The sequence below is a fragment of the Rhinolophus sinicus genome, chromosome 12, assembly GCF_057876585.1.
Source record: "Rhinolophus sinicus isolate RSI-liver-muscle chromosome 12, RSI-T2T, whole genome shotgun sequence".
Lineage (NCBI taxonomy): Eukaryota > Metazoa > Chordata > Mammalia > Chiroptera > Rhinolophidae > Rhinolophus > Rhinolophus sinicus.
Window position 1 is genome coordinate 11,279,143 of NC_142512.1, and position 5,645 is coordinate 11,284,787.

A 5,645-nucleotide genomic window follows, 5' to 3' on the forward strand; every position below is an offset into this window, starting at 1 on the left:
TCACTTTCTCTTCATTTTAATCACCTTTATTATAAATGTCCTCATAAAAGTCCTGCCACCTTCCATCCTTATTCCTAGCCATCCCCCATCCCACTGTGTCCTGCTTCAGGTTCTTTGGTGGCACCCTTCCTGAGGGTGACGTTCAAGACCATCTGTGACCTCGTGAGATGATCTCTTGCTGCACCTATCTGACATTTTCTTTTCACTCCAGCCACCGAGTTTGTGCAACACTAAGGTATTTTTACTTATCTGTTTGGAATTTTTAAAATTGCGTTACAGTTCAGATTAGCACATCTGGTTCATTTCAGCTTCTTCACTGCCAAACCTCGGGGCAGGGGCTGCTTCCGTTTCTCCGTCTTCTTGTCTGTGAGGACCAAGGTGTAAAGGTATCTGTTGCATCGAACTTTAAACTTCACATTATCCTTTTTCTTGTTCTTGACAGATTTGGCATCCTTCCTCCTGGCTCTGAGCAGGAAGTTCTTGATTGTCTCAATTTTACAAGGCATGGCTCTGAGGCATGGCTGGCACCTCGGAATTTCCCCTATACCTCGCATACGCTGAGACACGCTCACAGCCAACACTAAGCTATGTTTAGTTGTCAAAACCCAAGGCATCTTTTTACTTCCTTGTCTTTACATATGCTATTTCCTCTGCCCTAGAAAGATCTCTCCCCACTCATTGGGCTGAATAATCAACATCATACTTTAATATACAGCTCAACTGTCACCTCCACCAGGAAGTCTTTCTGGAAAAACCAGTGCAGGTTTCATGCCTCTCGTAGGTCTTCCCCCATAATGAGGGCATAACTGCTGTGCCACTTGCCCTGGCCTGTAAGTGTTTCCCTATTAGCCTTCAAGAATTATGCGCCTTTCTCTAAGCCTATTATCTAGCACAATATACGGAACAAGGTTTGTTACCTGAATAAAATTATGAATGAGTTGATCGAATGTAAAAATCTCAAAAACAAGCTGTGAAAAGAAGGTCAATGTAGCTCATAGGGGAGAAGAAGAAAAGATAGAAAAGCATAAAAGAAGAGAGGAAAATTCTATACATGTTTTAAACATAAAAATTGGATGATTGATATTTCAATCCTTATGCGGATGATTAAGGAAATAGTTTAAGAAATGCCTTTTGAAAAGAATTTTTGGAAAAGCTTAACGATAAGAATCAGTAAAGCAAAAATGGAATATGTCTCTCAAAACACTAAATCCATTTATCAAAAGTCAGAAAGCAAAGAAAACACAAAAGGGTGACAAGCATAGAAAAAGATGACAGAAGAAAGATCAAACATAGGAGTGATAGCAATAAAAACAAATGGATCAAGATTCTCTTAAAAGATAGACAGATGGGGTCAAAGCACCAAACCTGACTATGTACTGTGTACAATTTATACACCTAAGTGTAAGTGATTGAAACAGACTAAGATAAGAGTATGGACAAAGGCATGGCTGAAATATTAAAAAAGGAAAAATACTGAACACAGAAGTTACTATATTAATAGAAGACAAAGCAAAGTTCCAAGGTCAAAGACAGTACATGAAACAAAAGGTTTTTTGTTGTACTTTCAAATTAATTTTAATTTTTGCATCAAAACGTTAACCATGTGCATAGTCTAATTTTTTTAAAATTCTTGTGATTTATAGTAAGAACTATGTATTTTGTCTTTGCCCCTATTTCTGGCACAGAGCTCCTAAAGCTCTTGGAAGTTGCTAAGTGATGAGAGCTACAATGAGGTGACTTTTAGTGTTAATGAGGTGACTTTCAGACCTAGCCTAAGGATGAGAGCTGGTTGCTAGAGGTGCCAAACGTGATTAGAGGGTTGGAACTGTCAGCTCTACTCCCCTAGCCTCCCGGAGGCTGGGAGGGCTCAAATTTGGCTCAGTTGCCAGTGGTCAATGATTTAATCAATCATGCCTATGTAATGACACCTCCAGAAAAACCCAAAAGGACCAGGTTCAGAGAGCTTCTGGGTTGGTGAACATATGGAGGTGCTGGGAGGAAAGTTTGCCCAGAGAGAGCATGGAAGGTCTGCACCCATCCCCTGTTCATCTTTTCCATCTGGCTGTTCCTGAGTTGCATCCTTTCATAATAAACTGCTAATCTAGTGAGTAAAATGTTTCCCTAAATTCTGTGAATTGCTCTAGCAAATTAATGAAACCCAAGTAGGCAGCTGTAAACCTCTGATTTATAGCCAGTCAGTCAGAGGTCCAGGTAGCAGCCTGGAATTGCAGCTGGCATCTGAAGGGGGGTTGCGGGGTGATGCAGTCTCGTGGAACCCTTAACCTGTGGAATATGGTGATATCCTTGAGTAGAGTCAGAATTGAGTTGGATTGTATAGGCCACGCAGCCAGCACTGGAAAATTGTTTGTTAGATGAGTGGGGGGAACCTCCTCCCACCATATGGGGATTCGGTGGTCAGAACATAGAAAAAGATACAGCAAGCATATCTGTTCCTTATCCTTTACCTCCATCCAACATTCTAAAGGCAACACTTCTTTTCAGTTCTTTTAGGTGTTTCTTATATACAGTTCCAAGTTAAAATTAATGGACATCAACTGACCTCACTTGATCAGTCGTATTGTTTTTTTTTATAATATCAGCAAATAACTTTTTTTTTGCTGCTCTTATTATTACTATTTTTAAAGAGGGCACAGCTCACAGTGGCCCAGGCAGGCATCGAACCAGCAACCTTGTGCTACCAGCACCACATTCTAACTAACTGAGCTAACCAGCCACCCCACTCTTCTTATTCTTTTGATGTAGTTATATCACAATATGGGAATATGTCTACACCAGTATTGTGTCAGTTAGGAATATGTTTGGCTGTAAATAGCAAAAAACACTCTGAACAGTGACTTTCAGGCAGTCCAGAGCTGATGTAGTAGTTTTACGGTGTCACTGGGAACCCAGACTCTTTATTTTTTGTTCTAGTGTTGCTTGTGTGCTTTGTCCTCATGGTAGCAAGATAGCTGCTGTGCCTCTGACATTGTATCCGTGTTTCAGGAAGGAAAAAAAGGAAGAGAGAAAGGAAAGGAAAATAAAAAAATTTCCAGGAACTCTTACCTTATGAGGTCTGACAATTAACTTCGTGAACTTGTTGCATTGATATTGCTAACCTTTTTTTTATATCAGAGGGATTACTCATTATAAATTTGTACCAACTGGACAAACAGTTAAGCAAGTTTACTATTTGGAAGTGTTGAAAAGTCTGCTACCTGTGCTTCTGACTGACTGGCTGTAAATCAGAGGTTTACGGCCCCCTACCTGGATTTGATTAATTTTCTAGAATGACTCACAAAAGTTAGACAACCTGAACTTTTTGTCAATAATTCATGGCTCTTGCATCACGACAATGCACCAGCTCACACGGCACTGTCTGTGAGGGAGTTTTTAGCCAGTAAACAAATAACTGTATTATAACATCCTCCCTACTCACCTGATCTGGCCCCCAATGACTTCTTTCTTTACCCAAAGATAAAGGAACTACTGAAAGGAAGACATTTGATGACATTCAGGACATCAAGGGTGATATGATGACAGCTCTGATGGCCATTCCAGAAAAAGAGTTCCACATTTTGAAGGGTGGACTAGGTGCTGGCGTCAGTGCATAGCTTCCCAAGGGGAGTACTTCAAAGGTGATTACAGTGATATTCAACAATACGATATGCAGCACTTTTTCTAGGGTGAATTCGTATGTCTCATTAATAGACACTGTGTCACATGGCCACATCTAACTGCAAGACCACCTAGCAGGGCAAGAATTGTTAAGCAGACATATTGCTGCCTGAGCACAATTGAGCCTTTGATATAAGGAAGGTCTGTAGAAACTGGCAAAATGTCTCTCTCTGTCATGGGTGTTTTTATTATTATCACTATGTAGATAGTGCTACTTGCTTAATCAGTAATGTGTTACAAGTATTTTCTTTCTTGTACATTTTGTTTGTTTTCTTTTGCCTGGAGCCAAAGCTTGCCTCATTATTTTTGTTTCTTTCCTTTTTTATTTTCTTGAATTTGTGGCTAATTTTTCCTGTAGATACCGAAAGCTCTGCAAGATATCTTTCAATATAATTTCTAGGTGTTTAAATCTGTTAGATAATCCATCACTTTAACAACCTTTTTCAGGAGACATCACTGCTCAAGCCTTCCATCCTTTAGCTTTAGTCTAAACTAGTGGCTCTCCAGGCTAGCTATCAGCCTGTCAGCATGAAGCATATCTTTGTCACCCTCCTGGGAATTCCCTTCATACCCCTCCCCCACTTTTCTGAGTCCTCTTTTTCTTTTCTTGAATTCCCACCTAATTTTCTGGGACACATCTTTTAGATGATTTCTGGAAGGAAAAAAAAAAAGGAAAAAAGATGTGTGGTATCAGTTAATTTTTAAACTTTTCTTTTCTACTCTATCACTTAATTGGAAATGGTGCCAATCTAAGATTCTAGGTTGGAACACTTTTCTCTTGAATTTTTGAAGTCTTTGCCTCATTGCTTTCTAGTTCCTGCTTTTTGAAGTCCAATGCTATTCTAATTATTGATCCTTTGTTTGTGACCCCTTTCTCACCATACCTTGGATAGCTTTAGGGTCCTCTCTTTATCCCAGTATTCTGAAATTTAACTATTGTGTGTATTGATGTGAGTACGTTACTATCCATTGTGCTAGACATATAGTAAGAAGTAATCTGGAACTTATTATCCTCCAGTTCTGGGAAGGTAAATTATATTGCTCCTTTGGTAATATCTTCTCCTATATTTTCTTGATTTTTGTTTTCAGAGACTGTAATAAAATTAGGAGTTGGATTTCTTCATCTTGTCTATTTATCATTTTGTTCTAATTTCTTGAAGACTTTTCAGCTCTGTTTTCCAGATTCTTTATTAAACTTTTCATTATGGCTATCACATTTTTAATTTCCAAAGGCTGTTTCTGGTTCTCTACTTTCTGCCCACCTCCCTCTTTGTAAACAGCATTCTATGCTTGTTTCACAGACACACTGTATTTCAGTATCTCTGAGGACATTAATTAAAATTTTAAAAAATGTTCTGCCTTGTTTTTACTTCTACTGATTTCCTTTTTGTTTGTTTTAATTCCTCTCTTTCATATCAGAAGCTTTCTTCGGAGGTCTTGTGATTCTCAGCTGTTCATATTTAAGATTAAAGCATTAAATACGAATTCAAAGCTACATAGATGGAAGTTATTGACTTTGTGTATGGTAAACAAGTAGCCACCTAACTTTTCCTTTACGAACCCAAATATCCATGTAGGTAGGTCTTTTCTTTGGCTGTGTGCAGAAGGATTTAGTTTCTCTACCCCAGCTCCCCAAATTCTGTGGTTGATAGATGTTCTCATCATTCACTATACAGACCTTTGCCTAATTCTGCTGTCTTCAGTCTTCCATTCCACCCCAGCCCTACTCTGTGCTTAATATATCTGAGTTTAAAGGCTCTCAGGTTCAATTTTTAATAAGTATTTGTCTGTTGCTTTATATTGAGGGTATTTGCCTGACTATGTAGGAGAGTTGTGGCTGGGATAGGGGATGTTGGGTCTAATTGCTTCTTCTAAAGACTTTCAAATAGCCCTCTGGTTGTTAGCCCTTTCTCTTCTCTGATTTCTTTGGTATTTGCTTTCTCCAGCTCCTAAGGCTTTCCAGGCTTGAC

The 5,645-nt window shown here is 39.0% G+C and overlaps 1 pseudogene; it reads right to left on the minus strand.

The window, feature by feature from the left end:
- Positions 1-299: 299 nt before the first annotated feature.
- LOC109460147 (large ribosomal subunit protein eL38 pseudogene) lies at positions 300-506 on the minus strand (annotated as a pseudogene).
- Positions 507-5,645: the final 5,139 nt, after the last annotated feature.